This window comes from Myodes glareolus, chromosome 2, assembly GCF_982192425.1.
Source record: "Myodes glareolus chromosome 2, mMyoGla1.1, whole genome shotgun sequence".
Classification (NCBI taxonomy): domain Eukaryota; kingdom Metazoa; phylum Chordata; class Mammalia; order Rodentia; family Cricetidae; genus Myodes; species Myodes glareolus.
Genome location: NC_142027.1, coordinates 1,479,762 through 1,500,512, shown reverse-complemented (window position 1 = coordinate 1,500,512; position 20,751 = coordinate 1,479,762). Strand labels below are relative to the sequence as shown.

General features: G+C 38.8%; 1 pseudogene; it reads right to left on the bottom strand.

Moving 5' to 3' along the window:
• The window catches only part of LOC148122866 (olfactory receptor 5L1-like), a 52,963-nt pseudogene that overhangs the window by 3,883 nt on the left and 28,329 nt on the right, over window positions 1-20,751 (bottom strand).

Genomic DNA, 20,751 nt, shown 5'->3' with positions numbered 1-20,751 from the left:
GAAAAGAAAGGAATAAAGCAAAGAGATTCAGAGGCTCAAATAAAACAAAAGAGTAAATTGATAATAATGTCTTCAAGTTCAATAATATTTTATACTCTGAGGTGCTTCATGCCAACTGAAGACTGAGAGTCTCTCAGTACTACTAAGTCTCAAGATCTGTGCTCTCTGCTCACACAAATTCGTAGAAAACTTTAATGCCTGCTTCATTCCAAATAAAGATGCAGCTCAAAAGCACAGAAATGAGAATAATGTTAGTTTTCTGCTAGGAAGAGTGTTTAAATAATAGGTAAACTCTATTTTCTATCATTTTTTGAGATTATAAGGTAATTCCATCATTTCTCCTTTATCTTTCCTTCATCCAAACCTCATATACTCTTTGATCTCTTTTGAATTCAGTGCCTCTATCCTTCATTAATTGTATTTGCATGTATATGTGCATATATATATAAACATACATATGTATTCCTAAATTCATAAATAATGTGCAACTTCAAATGGAAGTGACATCCACGTCTCAGTATAAGTATAAGTGACAATACATTTTAATTGGTTTCAAGATCTGGTCTTGATAACAAATTCTAAGAAGTGGTCATGTTAGTGGGAGTGAATACAGATCTCATGTCTGATGGGGGAGGTCTTTAACTCTGGTTAGGAAGGTGCATGTGATATAGGGCGAAATGGGGGAACAGAAATTTTTGCAGGATTTGACTCATTTCTTGAAGGCACCCATGCAATCAGAGGTTTAAATACATGCACCATCCTAGAGGAGTATGTGGTGTTGAACTTTTGTTTTTGGAGCTAGCCTGTCCTGATAGAGGGCTATAACCTGTAAGACTAGTCTGAAGGTTAGAGACTTTGATTTTGGCTGAAATCAGGGTGTATGAGGCTGACCTAAGACTGTGGCCAGTCTACAGTTTGTTTCTATTGGGTAAGGTCTAATTTGGTTAAACAGAACCTGACATGGCATATGGCAGGCAATAAGTAGCTCTTCTAAAGAACTTAACTGGAATCTCTAGTCTTGGTATTTGCAAAATTTTAGATTTATTTTGCCATTCACAGAGCTGGGGATGAGACAAGTTCAGGACTATGCTTCTGTATCCTCGAACACGGACAATATATTCTGCTATGTGGCTTGGTATAAGTGCCCACTCTTACTTAGCAGGCCACCTGATATAGACATTAGGAATGAAAACAGGCTAGGGTTCGAAGGGTTCCCGAAAGACTGAGTTCTGTGACAATTTTAATGAGATCAACCAGACTTTTTATAACTTTGTCAAAAACAGAATCTAATGACAATTGACAGGATCAATACAGCTGTTTTGCCAGGAAATAGTAAAGTTTGCAAACTAGAAAGGGTAATTATTAGACAATATTAATATCTAAGAACAATTGTCCTGTCAAATTTTAATATTTCTTGACTATTAAAGAAGAAACAACCTTTCTCAAGACCCAGATATACTACTTTTATGTATATACCCAAAAGGATGCTCAATTGTACCACATGGACAAGATGTTCATAACAGCATTGTTTGTCATAGCAAGAACATGGAAACAACCTAAATGACCCTCAACCAAAGAATGGATAAGGAAAAATGTGGTACATTTACACAATGTACTAATACACAGCAGGAAAAAAATGACATCTTGAAATTTGCAGGCAAATGGATGGATCTAGAAAACACTATATTGAGTGAGCTAATCCAGATCCAGAAAGACAAATATCATATGTACTCCCTCATAAGTAGCTTTTAGACATAAAGGAAAGAAAGCCAGACTGCAGTTCACATTCCAAAGAAACTAGACTCATCAATAACCAAGGAATAGTTGTACCCTTATTTTAAAACACGAAGAAAAATGCAGACTTACCAATAGTACTGAGGTTTCTGTAGGTGTCCAGCATCATGTCTTTGTAGAGACTCTTCTGGGAAGGATCCAGCAAATTCCATTCTTCCCAAGTGAAGTTGAAATGCACATCATCATAGGTCACAGCATTGTAAAATATCCCAGACATGTTTACAACAGAAAGTATGATACTGACAACATTGTAAATGTATATTCTTTAACAGGATAGTCATATAATTCTGGTGCTCCCCACACAAATTCTATGACATAGATATGATAATGTAATTACCAAGTCACTTTAGAGGTAAACTGGAGGGTCACCTCTGTCATTTCTGTACCCTTAAATGGGATATCATCTTGGAAGAGAAATATCTGTTAACAAACATCAAGAGAAAAGTAAACAGATCAATAGTACAGAATACATGTAAAAGAAATCGTATGGAAAAACTAACTATAGAAAAGAAAAATAAGATGGATAAACTGGTTATTTTGGCTTATGCCTTTAACTCCAGCACTCAGAAGGCAAAGGCAAGTATTACCTGCTTCTGTGTTGAATGCCAGCCTAGATTATGCAGTCAGGACCAAGACAGTTAGAAGTACATATTAAGACCCCGTCTCCCATGCAAAAATCAGTGAAACAAACAAAAGATAGAAAGAACTCACAGGTGTTTACTGAAGCTTCTACAAAGAGTTAAGAATATAAATGTTGACTATAGCTAATCAACACAGGGTAGGAGAAATGACTCGGTAGTGAAGAACTCTTGTTGGTCTTGCATAGAGGTGGCCTCAATTGTCAGTACTTATGTGGGGGATCACAAGTATCCATTATTTCCAGTGTAGAGTTTCTGAGACCATCTTTTGATCACTATGAGGACAAGGTACCCATGTGATGCATAGCCAGACATAGAGGTAAAATACTCATGTTCATAAATATTCAAAACAAACAACAGGCAGGAAGAAGGTAATACACTTGTAACCCAATGACTCAGAAAGCTCAGCCAGTATTAATGGCATGAATACATACCATCTCGGAAAACAGAATGATACTTTCTACAAAATTATAAAATTCAAGATAAGGAGGGAAGCTGAGTACAACAGTATGTGCTTGACATGTACAAAAACCTACATTCCAGGTTCATCACCCAATGACATAAAAACAAAAATTCCAACAATTTGCCCTAACTTTAATCCCAAGACTTGGAAGTCAGAGTCAGGGGGAGCTCTGAGTTAGAGACCAGCCTAGTGTAAAGAGCTACTTTCAGGACAGCCAGGGCTACACAGACAAACCTAGTCTTCAAAACCAAACAAACAAACCAAGAAATTAAAACAACAAGTTACCAAGCAAAGTATCTTAGCACTAAACAGCAATTGCTTCTACTGTATCTTATGTGACTTAGAGAGAGAGTCAATAATGGTGGTGAAGGCATGCCAGCAAAAGCAGGAAGCTGGTTGAGTAGTTTTAACCACAATCCAGTAGACAGAAAAAAACAGGAAATGGGTCGGGGCTACAGAGACTCCTATCACACCCTCAATGATGAATTTTATCCAGAAAGGCTCCTCTTACTAAAGGTTTCACAAGTAATCAAAAGAAAGACACCTAGGAGAGATTCATGTTCAAATACATCATCCTGTCTGGTGGGTTTTACAATCAATCAGTTACATTCTGACCCAAATCACTATTGGCTCATTGTCATCCATGAAGAATATGCTTTCAGTTATTTCAGTGATCCTCATAGTCTGCAATGGTCTATACACTGTTCAAACGTCCAAAGTCTCTTCAGACAGCGATATCTTGTAATTTCAGAAAACAAGTTACATCTTTCCAACATACAATGGCACAGGATACCATTCATGTACCAAAAAACAGAAATGGAGACAGTGAGGGATGATTGGACCAAGCAAAGACTAAAGCACAGCAGGACAAACATCAAATCCTGTAGCTCTGTTTCAGATGCATGGGGCTTCAGGTTGAAAGGGCTTAGATGGCCCTATCCCTGCAACTTCTCATACATCTCTCTCTTTGTTTACTTCTACTCCCTATATGTAGCCAACTCTCCATGAAAGATGTCTCATAGCTTAGGTATCTGAAAATCTTGTGGTCTCAAAATGCAACCCAGGCTGTTGTGGAATATTATTATGAGATGTGCTATATTTGTTTACGCTGTGGAACATTTGCTTTACTGATGCAAAGATGTTTTCTATTCTTCTGTGTTGCATTTGTGAAGCCATGAAACTTTGTCTGTATTAGATATATTATTGGTCTAATAAATAGCTGAATGGCCAAAATCTTGATGTGAAATGATAGGCAGGGCTGGTAGGCAGAGAGAAGAAATGGGAGGAAAACTCTGGGAAAAAAGAAAAATAAGTAAGGGGAGTAGGAAAAGGAGAGGACACCATGGGCTTCCCATCCAGCTACACAGCAAACCATGGAATAAGAAGTAAAGACAATGCCTGGATGGCTAGGAACCAGAACCTTGATGACTTAGAGAATTAATGTAAAACCAAATACATCTGACCAAGAAAGAAAATCAATGAAATGATTCATAATTATAATCTCCTATACTCAGTGACTTGTACCTGGTCCAATTGTCATCAGGGTTTTCTTTTTGCAGCTGATGGAAGCATATGCAAAGATTCCTACCTAAACATTACTTGTACTCTAGAAATCCTGCGGAAGGAGAGGGTGAGAATGGTAGGATCCAGAGGGGTTTAGAAAACCCAGACAGCAAGGCCCACAAAGTCAACTAAACAGGGTTCACGGGGGCTCAGAGAAACTGAGGTAGCAATCATGGAGTGCTGATAACAAAAACTTTATCAGATGTGCAGCTGACGGTAATTGAAGTTCAGGTGTCAGTCCACCAAAGGATTATCTCTCTGATGGATATGTCTCATTCAAGCAAGGCTCAGAAGAATGCAGTTTCCAGAATGTATTTTACTTCTGCTCTCTCCCTGCATGCCGTTGCTACTATGTATATTGTATGGAATTCCCTCCCTCCCTGTGTGTTTATCTCATAAATATATTCCAACTACTGGGCACATGTATATCTTTGTTAAGGTTGGGAAGGCAATGTCTTCTTAAGTTGTACAATTTTTATGAATAGAAATAACACTTGGATAATTTTCAAAGCTATGTCTGTTGTTATATACAATGCCTGTGAGTCATACCTGAAAGCTGTTTTATATCATAGCTTATGCTGAAAGAAGAAAATAGTTACAAACCCAAGCTCTAAGACAACTGTATTTTATTAGCTGATTTAATATTTCAAAGTAACTTTAAATAAAGAGCAGATGCTTGCTAACAAATTTTAAGATATACATTCCCAGAAATAGAAGTCTAGTTCACAAGGACATATTGAGCTATCTGTATAGGTCATAAATACAAAAAAAGGCCAATTATTGCTAGCTGCCAAATGATTTAGTCCTTGCACCAATTCTTGACCTCAATTTATAAAAATATATCATGACTAGTCAAAGCTATAGAAAATAACTTGACTCTGTAATTCCTAATGAGGACTGCTGGTATTCTTAGGTAACCAGAAGTTACACAAAAGATAGGAAAATATATTTCAAAATTTAAAAATGTTCTTATTGTCACTGTGCTATTGGAGAATGCCCTATGGGCATAATGTTCTAATATTAAGAAAATTAAGGCAAACCTATGTCCCTACCAAAGCATTTATGACACAACTCTCTTTCTGTAAGCACTTCTAGAAAGCCAGCATTTCTGCTAATCACAAAATGTTAGGTAACATAATGACTGATTGTTGATGTGCAGCTGCACTTTACAGCCAATTAAGAGGTTGAGCTTTGCTACTTGTATGTATCAGGATAGCTCTGCCTCTTATCAAAGGATGACCTTAAAATGTAGCTCCTACATCCAGCATGAAAAGAGACTATTGGGTTATATAGCTGTTGAGACCAAGAAGATGCAGGAGTCATCTAGAGAAAATAGACAGAAGCTTAGATGAGAACAGAGCAAATGAGAGAATAAAGAAATTACCATTAGAATGTGTGTGTTCCTTTCCTAAACACCCTTAGATAAACAAGTTCCCTAAAGCCCTGACTTTGCTGTGGCATTTTTTTTTACAATCCTGGAGCAACCATAATAGCTAGCCTTTTGGGCTGTATTAATGAAGTCTGCATAGCTCAGTGCCAGGTTCTCAGCATACAAGCCATGGTTGTTTAGCTTAGGGTGTTTGTGAGACTCCTAACTTTAGAAGTCATGGTGTTTCTGACTCTTTTGCTTCTCTTGGAACCCCTTTCCTGCTATTGGGTCACCTTGTCCAGCCTTGATATGAAGGTTTCTGCCTAGTCTTATTGCACTGTTTGTTTGGTTGATATTCTTCCTCTTTTCTGAAGGGAAACTAATTAGTGAATTTGGGGAAATAAAGAATGGAGTAGTGGGCCTAGAAAGAGTATATGAAGAAAACGTTGTAGTCAGGATGTATTGCATGAAAGAAAAACAAATACAAAGAAAAAAGAAAAAAAATGAAAACGCACTTAGTCTAAGTTTAATGATCCTCATAATCTGTAACAACCCAAATAGTGCCAATGTCCAAAGTCTCTTCTGACACTAAGGGCAATCTCATTACTCTCACAGCTTGTAAAATCAAAAAAAAAAAACAAATTAAATATTTCCAATTTATGATGGCACAGAATATACTCCCATTCAGAAAAAGGGAATATGGCTGTGTTCAACCTGCAGTTCAGGCAGACATCTCCTGTGCATATGCATGTCACACCAATCAGAAGAACAGGTATGGAGGCCACCAGCCCATGAAACTTCCACACTCCCTAATTCCCATAGATACAATCCCCACCAGTCCTACAACTACCACTTCTAAAGCCATGTCCCCACCTCCAAAGCGGATGGATATCCTCTGCTTAAGTGCAGGCCACAATGGCCAGAAGAACGGGTAGGCAAACTGAGATAGAGAATCCCTGCTGGATTAGAACCATGCTAACCATCAGAAATCCACATAGGCTGCTCACCTGGGGACCTCCTCTGTTCTTTCATTAATCTCCCAATACTAGCCCTAATTCCACATCCCTCTTCATCTACGTGTTATGGCTTCCAACATGTGTGGAGATCGTTTGCTAAAACAAAGGACACACTCTCTGCCAGAAGTATATGTAGGCTATAAGCCCACATACCTGCCCCAGTCTCTCAGTGTCCCCTCAACACTATCCCCAGGCTCCCTCTTCAAACCATTTTCTTGCAGTCACAAAGTGGCAGATATTCCCTTCTGGGACAATGGCCACCACTTCTTCTTACAGAAGAAGACTGTAAGATTTTCAGTCCCAACTTTGGTGAGAACCCCTGTTCAACAATAGGTCACACAGACCAGAACACCAAAGAGCAAATAGAAACCAAGGAAATAAAAACCCATCCAATAAAGACAACCTGGGAAATCAGCACCTAGAACCACAATCACCTTAAACCCAGATACCTAGACACCAGCATAAGAACACAATCAAAAATAGCCAGAGCAATATGTCTCTACTAGAATCCAGCTATTCTTCTACAGTATGCCCTGAGTATTACAACAGAGGTGAAGAACAAGTATGTTAAGACCAACTTTATAAAGATGAGATATGTCCTTAAAGAGGAAATGAGTGAATCTCTTATTAAAGAATCAGAGAAAATTAATAACTTCCTCAAAGAAAGTCAACAAACAAACAAACAAACAAAGGGATAGTTGATGAAAATGAATGAACCTGTTCAAGACCTGAAAATGGAAAAATATAAGCAAACTGAAGGAATTCTTGAAATGAAAATCTAGGTAATCTTATAGTAACTACAGAGACAAGCTTCACCAAACGAATACAAGACATGGAACACAGAATTTCAGGTTTTGAAGTTATGATAGAAGAAATGGATATATTGATTAAAAAGTATTAAATACAAAAATCTGCTGAAACATAACATCCAGGAAATATGATGTAAGACCAAACCTAAGAATAATAAGAATAGAAGAATCTCAAAGTCCCAGAAAACATTTTCAAAAAATTTATAGTCAAAAATTTTCCTAATTTGAAGAATACAGGAGAATACAGCCCACAGAATCAACTAAGCAGGGCTCGTAGGGGCACACAGAGACTGAAACAGCAATCACAGAACCTACAGGGGTCTGCACCAGATTCTTTGTATATATGTTATCCTTGTGTAGCTTGGTTTTGTGTGACTCTGAATAGTGAGAATGGGGGGAGGGGTGTCTCTGACTCTTTCACTTCTTCTTGGAACCCTTTTCCTCCTACTAGGTTGCCTTAACTAGCCGTGAGAGGGTTTGTTCCTAGTCTTATTGTAAGTTGTTATGCAGGACTTTGTTGATATCCCTGGGATATCTGCTCTACTCTGACAGGAAATGGAGGCAGAGTTGATATGGTGGAGAGAGAAACAGTGGAGAGGGCCGGGAGAAGTGAAGTGAGGGAAAACTGTACTTGGGATGTATTGTATGAGACAAGAATAAATTTGTTTTCTTTTTTTTTAAAGGAAAGGATTTTTAACACAGTGAGGGAAGATTGGACCAGGAAAGACTAAAATTCCACAGGGCAAATAACATAACCTGTAGCTGTCTCAGACAGGTGGGGCTTCATTCTCAAAGGACTTAGATAACTCTATCCCTGAAAGTTTTCACACTTGTGCCTCCTTTGCTACTTCCACTCCCTGTTTGCAGTTCTCCATGGCAGATGTCTCATAGCTTAAATATCTCAACATCCTATCATCTCAAAATACAACACTGACTTCATCTTCACAGTTTCATGCAATGAACTCTCACAGTCTCCTTGCTGTGACTCCGCATGAAACAGTGCTGAACTGAAACAAGAGAAGAAGAATTTATGAAATATAATTTTTGCATCTTTCTTGTTTCCAGAACTAGTACAACATGGACGATTCCCCCAAACCTGCCTTCTAAGTTGTAAAGGACACTACTAAGCTTGGACCAGAGTTACTGCAGGTTCTGTATGAAGTTGCTTTTTTGCATTAGGAAGCAGTTTCCTATTTCTTCCACAAACTGAATGCTTACATGACGGGAGTCTTACCTTATGTTACCTTCTTAGACTTTAAATGCCAAGAAGGGCCTTTTCTTTAATTATGTAAAACTTCCTAAAACTTTCTGCCTCTGTTTCACCACAGTACTGCCATTTGAAACCACCTAGTGCTGTTTTTTCTGTATGAAACTGACTTTTCATTTCTTTCTGCACCACTTGTTTCTTTTTCATTGTAGACCCAAATGAGTCTACACCCAACAAAATCAATACTTTGTTGAAGAAATCAGCCAATTAATTTTTAATTCTACCTTATTCAATTTCTCAGTAATGGAGAAAATAGGAATGATTTGGGGGCAAAATATTATACAAATAACTGCTAGCTAAATTATCATGGAGTCTATTTCCCATTTAAATCCTATGACCACAAGCACGGTACTCCCATATTCCTAGTCCTACAAAAATAGCTGATTAAGCTTCTGTGTGAATCTTTCTATGATTTTTGTCATCTGAAGTCCTAATATCTTCCACATTCCTCCAAAAGACAATATTCCCACATTCCACCTGGCAACAAAATCTGTTTTGGCATACTACATTTTGATCTAACTTGCTTGTTTCTTGCTGTGATTCAGTTCTCTAACCAAAAGCATCTCAGGTAATGAACACGCTTATTTTTCTGATACTGAGAGAATACAATCCCTAATTGGGGAGCGTAGAATAGAAACTCAAGCTACAAAGTAAAGACAAAAACCACAGAGAAACTTTATTTACTGACTTCCTCTCTTGTTTGGTCACTGTCCTATCCTAACTTAAATCTCTCACCTAGCTCAGGAGCACTTCTTAGGAAGATAAAACATCAGTGGAAAAGCTTTCCCATACCAGTCATCAATCAACACAGTTTCTCACAAATATAGTAACTAGCAATTCTGATTTGGGCAAAGCCTCAGTTGATGTCCACTTGGATGACTCTAGGCTACATCTTGTTGACAGCTAAAGCTAATTCAGACAGAGACACTGTAGCCACAGGGCGATTGGTAATGAAAAATCCCCAGACTATCTTGATACAAAATATACAGCTTTAATAAACAGAAGTAAGACTTACAACAACTTACACCAGAATCCAAATGATCTGTCTGGACGCAGGAGCCAGGCGAAAAAGAGAACTAGCGGAGCGCACTTGCTAGGTTTATAGGCAGGCTTTTGCCTGAGGGTGGCACACCCCCAAAACAGAATATGATTGGCTGAACTCCCCTATCAAGACACTAATATAAGAGAAGGTTTTCAACACATAAAACCAAGGTAGTAACTTTATCAACCACTTAAGTAGCCAAAACCCAAACATGAAAATAGTAACAACTGGAAAACTCAGGCATGCCAAGAACTTCCCAAACCAACAAAAATGTAAAGTAACTCATAATATAATATAGTAAATTTTCTGAAAAAAATGGGTGAACACCTATCATTTTCCAGAGAAACAACAAAAAATTAGATAATTAATAACATCAGCTACATAGATGGCACCACTGACCAAACAAGTCAAAAAGACATATTACACACACACACACACACACACACACACACACACACACACACACACACACACACACACACACACACACACACATGGTCCCTTAACAAGATTTTCTTTTATGTTTTATTGCTTTTTTAATGGAGGTATGTATTTTCCCCACTCCTCTTCCTTTCTCCCCTGCCTATAGACATGTAGAAGAATGCAAATAGGACCATATCTATCACCATGCACAAAACTCAAGTATAAATGGATCAAAGACCTCAACATAAAACCAACCACACTGAACCTCACTGAAGAGAAAGTGGGAAGTTCTCTTGGATACCTTGGCACAGGAGACCACTTCCTAAATATAACTCTAGTAGCACAGACACAGAGAACAACAATTAATAATTGGAACCTCCTGAAACTGAGACGCTTCTGTAAAGGAAAGGACATTGTCAATATGACAAGAATGACAATATTCTAACCAAAATTAAACCACAAGAAATCCCTGATCAGCACTCATCAGGCGCACTCCAGTTCTATGCTCCTCTGATAATAGGAAATGGATTGGGCAAGGAGAGCTGCTCCACCAACATTGGAGAGATTTACTTGAAGCTTTCTGATGTTTAAACTTTATAGACTTTATAATGCCTTTGATTTCTAAAAGGATATCATTCTCTTATAATAAAGAAAATGATACATTAGGATCATTTAGGCACCATTTTGTTTCCTATGACCGATGATTGCCTGTAAATCTGCATCAGAGTGAGGGAATAAAACTTTTCCAAACCAAATGCAAGATAACAAATTTTTAAAGAAACAGTGTATAATTTGTATTATACACTGAAAGTTTTGCTCTAATTGTTTTGAGAGTCACAAAGCTTTTGAAACCAAGGTTATTCCCACATTTTGTATATGTTTGTGGGATACAGAAGGTCTTCCTTGAGCATACAGGAGGCACACAAGAAAAGAGAGTGTCAGATCCCTTGAATCTGGAGTAGCAGGTGGTTATGAGCCTCCCAACTTGGATACTGGAATAAACTCAGGTAATCTCCAAGAAGATTACATGCTGTGCCACTTGCCCAGCCCAATAGTACTTTTTATCTAATAAAATAAGTCTTTTACAGATTAACACCAAAATCTAAATAAACAAAGAGGTGTAGAAATAACCAGGCAAACTAAAGGATAAAACAATTACATTTTTATTTATTATAAGGGGAAAAAACTCACAAAACAGGAAACAAGAAGACCAAGTTCCACTGTGTCCCATGGGAATCACCCAGAGAGAGAGCATCTGGGGAGTGCACACATTTTTCCTCAATCCTGGGAAGTCGCACCTTAACTTATATCCACATCTTAAAGATAATTGGCTAACAATGTTTTACCCATCAAAGAGGTAAATGAATGAACCATGGAAACATGATTCATCAATATTAAGATGCTGCGCTTGCTAAATTTGCAACATGAAATGTATACAATCCAAAAAAAATTCTCAAAAATTTATGAAGATTCCTGATTCTAATGTGACACGTAACATGACTCAGAATGCCAAATAGGATTATGAAAAAATATTGACACCATATGACTTCTATATTTACTACTTAGCTATAAAAATCAAGAATAAGTATAAATTTGTGAAATAATAAATGAGATAGAAAGAGCCAAGACCATAATCGAAAAAATATAGTCAACTTTTAATCAAAAAACCAAAGGAAACGCATCCAGGAAAAGTGTGATCTTGACCAACATTGCCCAACCACCTATAATTATAAGTGTGTAGAAATTAACACAGACTTTACAACTCCCACAAAATTAACACAAATTGACCCTTGAAGTGTCATCCTCCAACTACTGATATTTTTTTTCAAACAGAGAGGGCACAAGCTCTAGAGTTCCCTTAGCATATGGAAGTAATCTCATTCTATGGCTCTGCAAACTCTAATGTCCCCTTGCGGTTTCAGGCACACCCAGCCAACTGATGTCCAATCACAAAACAGTGTAGAATAATGTAATGCCTATGCCCTGTGATATGGATTATGGCACACAATGTGGAATCTGCCCTATCCACCTGCCCAGCAACATGCAAACCTGAAATATCTCTACAGCTCAGAAACTTCTTTTCTCCCCTGGAACTGAACTTCCCTGAATCAAGTTAAGACTGGTATTAGAAATTTTAAAGCATTCTAATCACATATTACTGAAGGATAATTCCCAACACTTCTTTCTACCAGTTTCTAAATTATTTGTAATACTTGTAAGACAATTCTGAAAGTGGAGTGCAATGTTCAGAACTCCAAGAAACCAGACCTTCAGTTTTCCAATCTATGTTCCTGCCTCCCACTAAAGCAATGCTTGTGTATACACACTGGACACATACAGCCTTCCATAGCCAGTGAAGCAGTCTTCCCCTCCCTACAGAGTCAACACTCAGGAAGTCTCAGTGAAGAAGGGCTACTGCCCAGGTCATCACAGGGATCAATGGAACCACAGTCTGGCTCATGGTCTATCCAAGTCACAGAAGCTCTGACAGCTCTGCAGAACTGCTCCAATTGGTCTGAGTGTCAGAGGTCCCCACACTAACTCTATCATGGCTTGTGGTCTCCCTCACAGCAGAACCAGAGGAGAGTCCTGGAAAGAACCTGAAACCTACCTCCCACTGGTACTCCTAATTGCTAAGCCTTCCCAGGCTCCCACATGAGCTAAGGCCACCCACTGAGACTCAGAACAATAGCAGCTCCCCTAGTGGGTAATCAGAGATCAAATGACACAGACAGCAGAGTCTTCCCAGCTCTACCCTTCCAACATAAGGGCAGACAGGACCTTAACCAGGGAAATATGTATTTTAGTAGAAATTCTTCCAGTCTTCTAGAGCACTTTCGGTTCCTCTTCTAAAGCAATACACACTGACTGTGTAGTGCACTGAAATCTTTGCTTCACAGCTGGGAAGTCCTGCAGCCAAACACAAGTCACATTCAAATAGTAACTGTTATTACTGTGTTACTATTGTTAAAGAAAAACAGGCCATGGATTAGAAAACAATGGGCATCCAATGGTAGTGATTGTAGACAGGAAAGAGATTGTGGGCATGATGCAGTCATAATCTCAAAGAATTCTTTTGAAAAGTTAAAACGGAATTTATGGTCATGTTTTCCAGAGACTAGCAATTTGTATCAGAGCAAACCAAGGATTATTCACATCGTTTTATCTGAGGCTATTCATCTTAAACAGGAAAATAATAGTCCTGTGAAGCAGGGCCACAGAATTTTCCCAGATCTTCTATATAGGTTGAACTAATGTAACTAATTTGGCTTCATGATAAGATCAGTCCATTATCCAGAATGTTGAATCTCTACTCAGTGAACCCCAAGAAAAGGCCAATCAGGACAATTATTATAGAACATCTCAAAATGATTACATGACTCCACATTGCTAATCTTAGCTACTGTTGAAGCAGGAGAGTGCAAACGGAGACTACTCATTCACAATCATACAGAAACTATATTAATTACAACACTGTTTGGCCAATAGCTCAAATACATTTCTAGCAAATGCTTATATCTTAAATAAATCCATTTCTATCAATGTGTATCACCACAAGGCTGTGGTCTACTGGTAAAGATCTGGAGGGCAACCTTCTCTTTTCATTTGGCAGATACACAGCTTCTCCTTGACTCTACCTACTCTCTCTCCCTATGTCTGTTGGGATTTCCTGCCTGACTTTACTCTGCTAAGCCATTGGCCAAAACAGCTTTATTCATTAACTAATAAAAGCAACACATATACAGAAGCTCTCACCTCCTTCTTGCCCCTCCCTTTCTGCACTGTCACTACCCCAGTTTCACAGTCAGTGAACTCAGTTCTTGCATGGGTCTTCTTCATTAGAATGTCCTCTGAAAAAAGCCAGAGAGACTGCTTGATACTCATTAACTGGTCCATTTTTTCCTTTGCACTGAGCTGTTAACGTCCAAACTAGAAGGAGTTTCAGAACTGTCTTCCCAGAACTGGGAACGTGAGTCAGGATTAGATGTTCAAAACAATTCTCAATTATATGGCATGGGGCAAGACTAAGCTAGAGCAGACATTGCCCTAAACAGAAATAAATAATAAACAGCACTTGAGAGAAAAGGAATTAAACATTAATGACCTAGAAACATTAGAGAACAGAAACAAATACAGATAAAAGTGGTAATGTACTTAAAGAAAATGTTAAAACATAATACCAATAACTGACATTTAAAAATGGTAAAAATAATGTTATTTTTAAGATGAAAAAGCTTAGAAATATTGACTCTGAAAAAGAGCAAGACCTTCTCTAGAGGAGATAATGTAGCTTTAATAATAAGAGACTGATTGATTTTGACCATATGCCCATGTTGGCTGCTGGGATCTGTAACTGGACACACAGTTACAGTCAAAGGTCTTTTCTTAAAACTCTGAGTTTACATAACTGTGTCAAGTAGGATTGAGCATATCTGCATAGGAGTGTTGCCTAATGGAAAATTCAGTATTCTTTGGTGCAAGACAACCTTCCCAAATTACACTAAGTCAGTCTGGTCAGTCTTCATTCACTAAGACCCGAATTATTAAATTTTGGGAAATAATAAAATCACTGCCGCAACCACAATCAGGCCCCTTTTTATAATGGTGACTCCAGCAGCTGACTGCCTACCCTGTTTCCTCTGCAGTGTACACAATAAACTATTCCATCTATTTTGTTATGAATGTAGAAATTATGCTCCACATGCAAATCCCTTTTTTTGTACTGAAATATTCAACTGCCTAACACAAAAAGTTAATTTTGAAACACTAAGGTGGTACAATTATTTAATTTAAGCTTTTGGAGGTGTAATGTAGAAGACAGCAAGGTCTTTGCCCTGCAGAGCAACAGAATGGAATCAAAGTCCCCTGAGTTAACCTATGAGAGCTTGTCTTAGAAATAATTTTTCTAAAAGTCTGGAAGTGCAGTTTTTCTAGAATTAACATACTTTGTCAGGGAGAAATCACTTCATATACTTTAGAGACTAATAAGGAAACTATCTTTAATGATAGTGCATATTCATCTCTGGCTAATGCTCAAAGGGGAGCCACCCTAGAACAGAGTTTGCATTCCATCTATACTGTCATCCTTGTGTCTTTTAGATTCAGTACCCAGGTTACACTCTGAACAATTTAAATAGGAATTGAAGACTGCAAGTCTAACACTTAGGCAGATGGGAGACTGACAGAGCAAAGAAATTACCAAAATTATTTCTTAAGTACACCAATAACCTGAAACAGCAGGACCTTCTTCAGTGACAGGATCCTGAGGTGGAGGAGCCAAGGGATGAGAGAGATAGGAAACGCATAATGTAGAAAAGATAAAAGCTGGGCTGGCTAGCCTGAGCTAGTGGGAGCTCACTAACTCTGGACTCATAGTGGGAGAACCTGCAGAGGCCCAAACTAGGCCCTCTAAATGTGGGTGACAATTGTATGGCTGGGGCAGTCTGAGGGCTCACAAGTAGTGGGACCAGCATTTCTAGTGTTTGAACAGCGAAAAATGGAAGGAAATGGGAAATTCTTTCAAGTAAGCAGAAAGTATCATACAATGGGACAAACACAAGAGGAGGCCAATCAAACAATGCTGCATAAGGGAACATAGAGTTTCTCAAGAACATTCCTGACTAAGCCCACAAAAACATTGGGACTGATAAACATAGCCCCATGTGGTAGGAAGAATAGGGTTCTCAGAATCTGAAACAAACCCTGCACAAAGGCCTTGGACCCAGACCACTGTTATACTGCAAACATATTCCTGGTTGTAGAGAAAGAGCTCCTTTTTATTCTTAAAACATCAGTCCCTTGGGATAGCTCCCAAGGTCTAGGTGTCTGACAATTTCTGGTTCTACCAAGCACATTCTTTCTCCCTGTGTGAGAGCATAAAGGGAAATTCTTATTGATGAGGCCAGCCCTCAACATGACAGTGTTTTCCTTTTCAAATAGTTGTCCCCTTGTCCATCTACTAGTACTATGCTTTTCTCAAGAAGAAAACAGAACCTTTATGACATACCAGGTCTGAATGTTGGCTGTGACCCTGTAATGCCCCCTTGAGCAGCTTCTCAGAGGCCTGTTTTTGATATGTGGACAAGCCTACTGCCTGGTTGTAAATCAGGAGTGTCTCCTTCGTAATGGTTTGGAGCAATGATGTCTAGAAAATCCTGGTGAACAAATGTGTATCCTAGCATCCTAATCTCTAACAGTCCTCAATAGCATATACTTATCTTTGGGGTATTTTAGAGGCATTCATGTCTTAGTTAAATTCTACTTTCTGTCACTATTTCCTAAGCATTGGGAAGTCCTTTATATCACCAGTTTGTTCTTCTACATCACAGGAAGTAGAATGCTACCTAAAGTAAGAGATACTATTTTCAACTTTCACAAAATTAAATACAAATGGATCTTTCACCTAAATATTAAATGTGAAGTGCAGAACTTCTATAAGATACTAGAGAAAATAGGCCTCTCTGAGTTTGGAGACCTGCTCACATGGATGTACAAAAAGCACGTTAAACTGAACAACAAAGATGTTTCAACCCATAGCTCTCTGCTTCCAATGCTGTGTGCAAAGGCAGTGAATGGAGCAAAGTTAGTCAGAGCAGGTACCTGGGAGTCCAGGCAGTTTCCAAGACCACATGGGCCACAAAGGACTTCTGATTGCTAGGTTACCCCAGAATCCCTAATGGGCTACTGGCACCCAGCTGGGCTTCAGAATATTAACAGTTCCTTTACTGGGTGACCAGAGATTAAATGATTTAGACAGTACAGTCCTTCCAGCTCTGTCCTTCTAGCCTAGTAGACAGGGCCCTAGTCTAGAAAGTTTGTATTTTAACAGACATTCTTCCACTCTCCTAGAGCACATCCTGTTCCTCATCCAAAACACAGTTATTTGTGTGCAAAATCCATTACATACTCAATCCCCAGTGTAGTGAAACCTTTGCTGGGAAGTCCCACAGACAAACAAAAGTCACATTTACACAGTAACTGTGGTTAAAGAAAGACAGGCCATGAATTAGAAAAAAAAATGAGGGATCATGGTAGAGCTTGGAGGCAGGAAAGAGAATGTGGACATGATGTAGATATAATCTCAAAAATTATTTTGAAAAGCTGAAACAAGCTTTATGGCCATGTCGTCCAGAGACTAGAGCTCTTTCACACCTTTTCTCTAAGGATGAATATCTTAAACCAGAAAAATAACAGTACTGTTAGACAGGGCCATAACATTTTACTCGGATCTTCAATTTCGGTTGAAATACTTTAATTATAGGAGGTTGGTTTCATGATAAGGTCAATACTTTACCCAGATTTTTGATTACCCTGGCCTGTAGACCATACAAAATGACCCATCAGGACATTAATGGAACATCTAAAATTAACTGCCTAATTCTGCATTGCTAATTTCATCTACTGTTGAGGCAGGAACGCTCTCATCCTCTGACCTGCCTCTCACTTTCTTCACTATGACTCATAGTTGGTCAATGAACTCAATTTTTACACAGGTCTCTCTTCATTTTTAAGTTCCCAATAAAAGTCAAAGTGATTTGAGGACACCCATTAACTGGTCCATTTTTCCTACTTACTGAGGCAGGATTAGGGTTTCAAAGCAATTCTCAGTTACATAGCATGAGGCAAGCCTAAGCTATAGGAGACATTGCTCAACACAGAAAGCAATAATCAACATCATTTGAGAGAAAAGGAATAAGACTATTAATTACCTAGAACACTAGAAAACAGGACAAATGGAGATAAGAGCATAATGCACTTAAAGAAAATATTTAAAAATGATACCCATAAGTGATTTTAAAATGATAAAAATAATGTATTTTAAAAACCAAAAACTTAGATATATTGATGTTGAAAAAGAATAGGTTCTTCCCTAGTAGAGGGAATGTCATTAATAAGATTGATATTGCCCATATGTATATGTTGGCTGCTGATGTCTGTAACCTGACACATAGAGTTATAGTCAATGGCTGGTTTCTCAAACCTTTGAGCTGACACAACTGTGCCAAGCAGGATTGAACTTACATATTCAGAGCTGCCTAATTAGAAATTCAATATTCATTGGCTCAAGATAACTCTAACAAATTGCACACCCACACAATCTGGTCTGTTTTCATTTACATGACATAAATTAAAACATGCTGGGAAATTACAAAATCACCACTTCCCACACCGTACCACAATCAGGTCCTACTTCATAAAGGTGACTCCGGCAGCTGATTTCCTAGCCTGTTTTCCCTACAGAGAACATAATAAACTATTTCTCCTATTTTGGTCTGATGACAGAAGCAATGTTCCACACGTGATTCCTTTTCTTGTGACGGCATTAGATAGTCCCCTACATGACTCAAATGGATAATTTTAAAACTCTGAGGTGTCACAGTCATTTAACTTAAGAATTTTGAAGCTGTAATATAGAGGACAACAAGGTCATTGCCCTAGAGAGCAACAGACTGAAATCAAACCAACCTGAGTCAACATAGGAAAGCTTGTCGCAGAAACATTTTTTTTCTAATGGGATGGAAATGCAGCTATTCTAAAATTAATTAATATTAACATGTGTGAAATCACTTCACATACTTAACAAAGAAAAAATCTACTCTCTCTAATGATGATATGCATCCATCTCTAACTGATGCTCAAATCAGTTAGATAGATTTTTCATCCCACATATGCCATTATCCTTAAGTGTCTTTTAGGTTCACACTCCAGGTTACCATTTGAACAATTTAAGTAGAGACAGGCAACTTGCCAGTCTAGGAACTTAGGCAGATGGGAGAGTTGTACAGCAAAGATATTCTCAGAGACCTGGAACAGCAGGTCATTCTTCAGTGGCAGGGGGTTAAAGTGAAGGTCACAGGGTATGAGCAAGAAAAGACAAGTAGAAAGTAGAAAGATAAAAGCTGGACTGGGGAGGTCTAGTACAAGCTATGTCCCATGCCAAGTTAGCTTCTCAAGAAAAAATAGCACCTTTACTAGTTCCAGTAGGGAAATGGAAGGAAATGGGAGGCTTCTATGAAGTCAGTAGTGGGACAAATTCAGGTGGAAGCTAATCAAGCAATGCTACACAAGGGGGGCAGAGTATTTCAAAACATTAATTACTAAGCCTACAGTAGCCTTGGGACTGATAACTATAGCTCCATCTGGTGGAAAGAGTTGGATTCTCAGGATCTGAAGCAACCTGTCCACAAAGGCCCTGGTCCCAAACATATTCCAGGTTTCAAAGGAGCTCTGATGTATTATCAATACCCCAGGCCATAGGAAAAGTTTTCAAGGCCTAGGACTCAGGCTGTTCCACCACCCAGACCGAGGGCCTAAATGAAAACCTTGCTTGATCAGGTCACTCCTTAACACGACAGTATTCTACTTTTCAAATACTTGTACCTGCTGTCTTACTGTGGATCTGTTAGAACTATGATTTTCTCAAGAAGAAAACTGCAACTTTATGGCATACCAGGCCTTAAGGTTGGTTGTGACCCTGTAATGCTTCCTTGAGCAGCTTAGAGGCCTGTTCTTTGATATATGGGGATGGGTCTAGAAGCTGGTTGTAAAACAGGGGTGGGGGGCTTCTTTGTAATGATTTGGTGTCAAATGTCTTGAAAATCCTGGTGAACAAATGTGTATTCTAGCATCTCTAATAGGCTTAGTCAGCATATGGTTTTGGGTCCTTCCCCAGCTAAATTCTATTTTGTGAGACTCGGAGTAGTAGAGTGCTACACAACACATTAGATGCCTTTTACAACCTTCACAAAATTAATCAAATGGATCTTACAGGTAGAGATTAAATGCAAAGTGCTGAAGGTCTAGAAGATATTGGGGAATCTAGGCCTCTCCGAGTTTGGCAACCTGTTTTTCATGGAAGCACAAAAGCACACAGGAGTTGAATAGAAAGATGTTTCTACATACAGCTCCCTATTCCTAATGCTCTGAGCAAATTCAGTCCACGGAGCTGTTATTCAAAGGCCTGCATCTTGGTCCAAGGACTTGCAAGGGCTGCAAGAGACCTCACAGGGCAGGGAATCTGGCTGCAGGTTCCCACCCAGATCTGGGGAGGACCCACCATATTGGCTCCGGAACCCATTCATCTGCTCTGCCCCATTTGGGATCAGCAGCCCCGCTCTCACCATGTCGTGGTTTTCTAGCTTTCCCAAACACTCCGCGCAGCTCCCTGCAGCAGCGATCACACTGCAGACCCCAAATCTCTGGCGCCAGCTCCTCTTCAAAGCCAATCCTGCAGCCTGTGGCTAGAAAAGTTCTGTGTCTGACTGGAAGTCGCGGCCAGGAAAAATTGTGCTGTGTCTTTAAGTATACTGTACCACTAAGGAAGATGTTCTTGTCACTCAGACCTCGCTAGCCAATCAGGCCCTCAG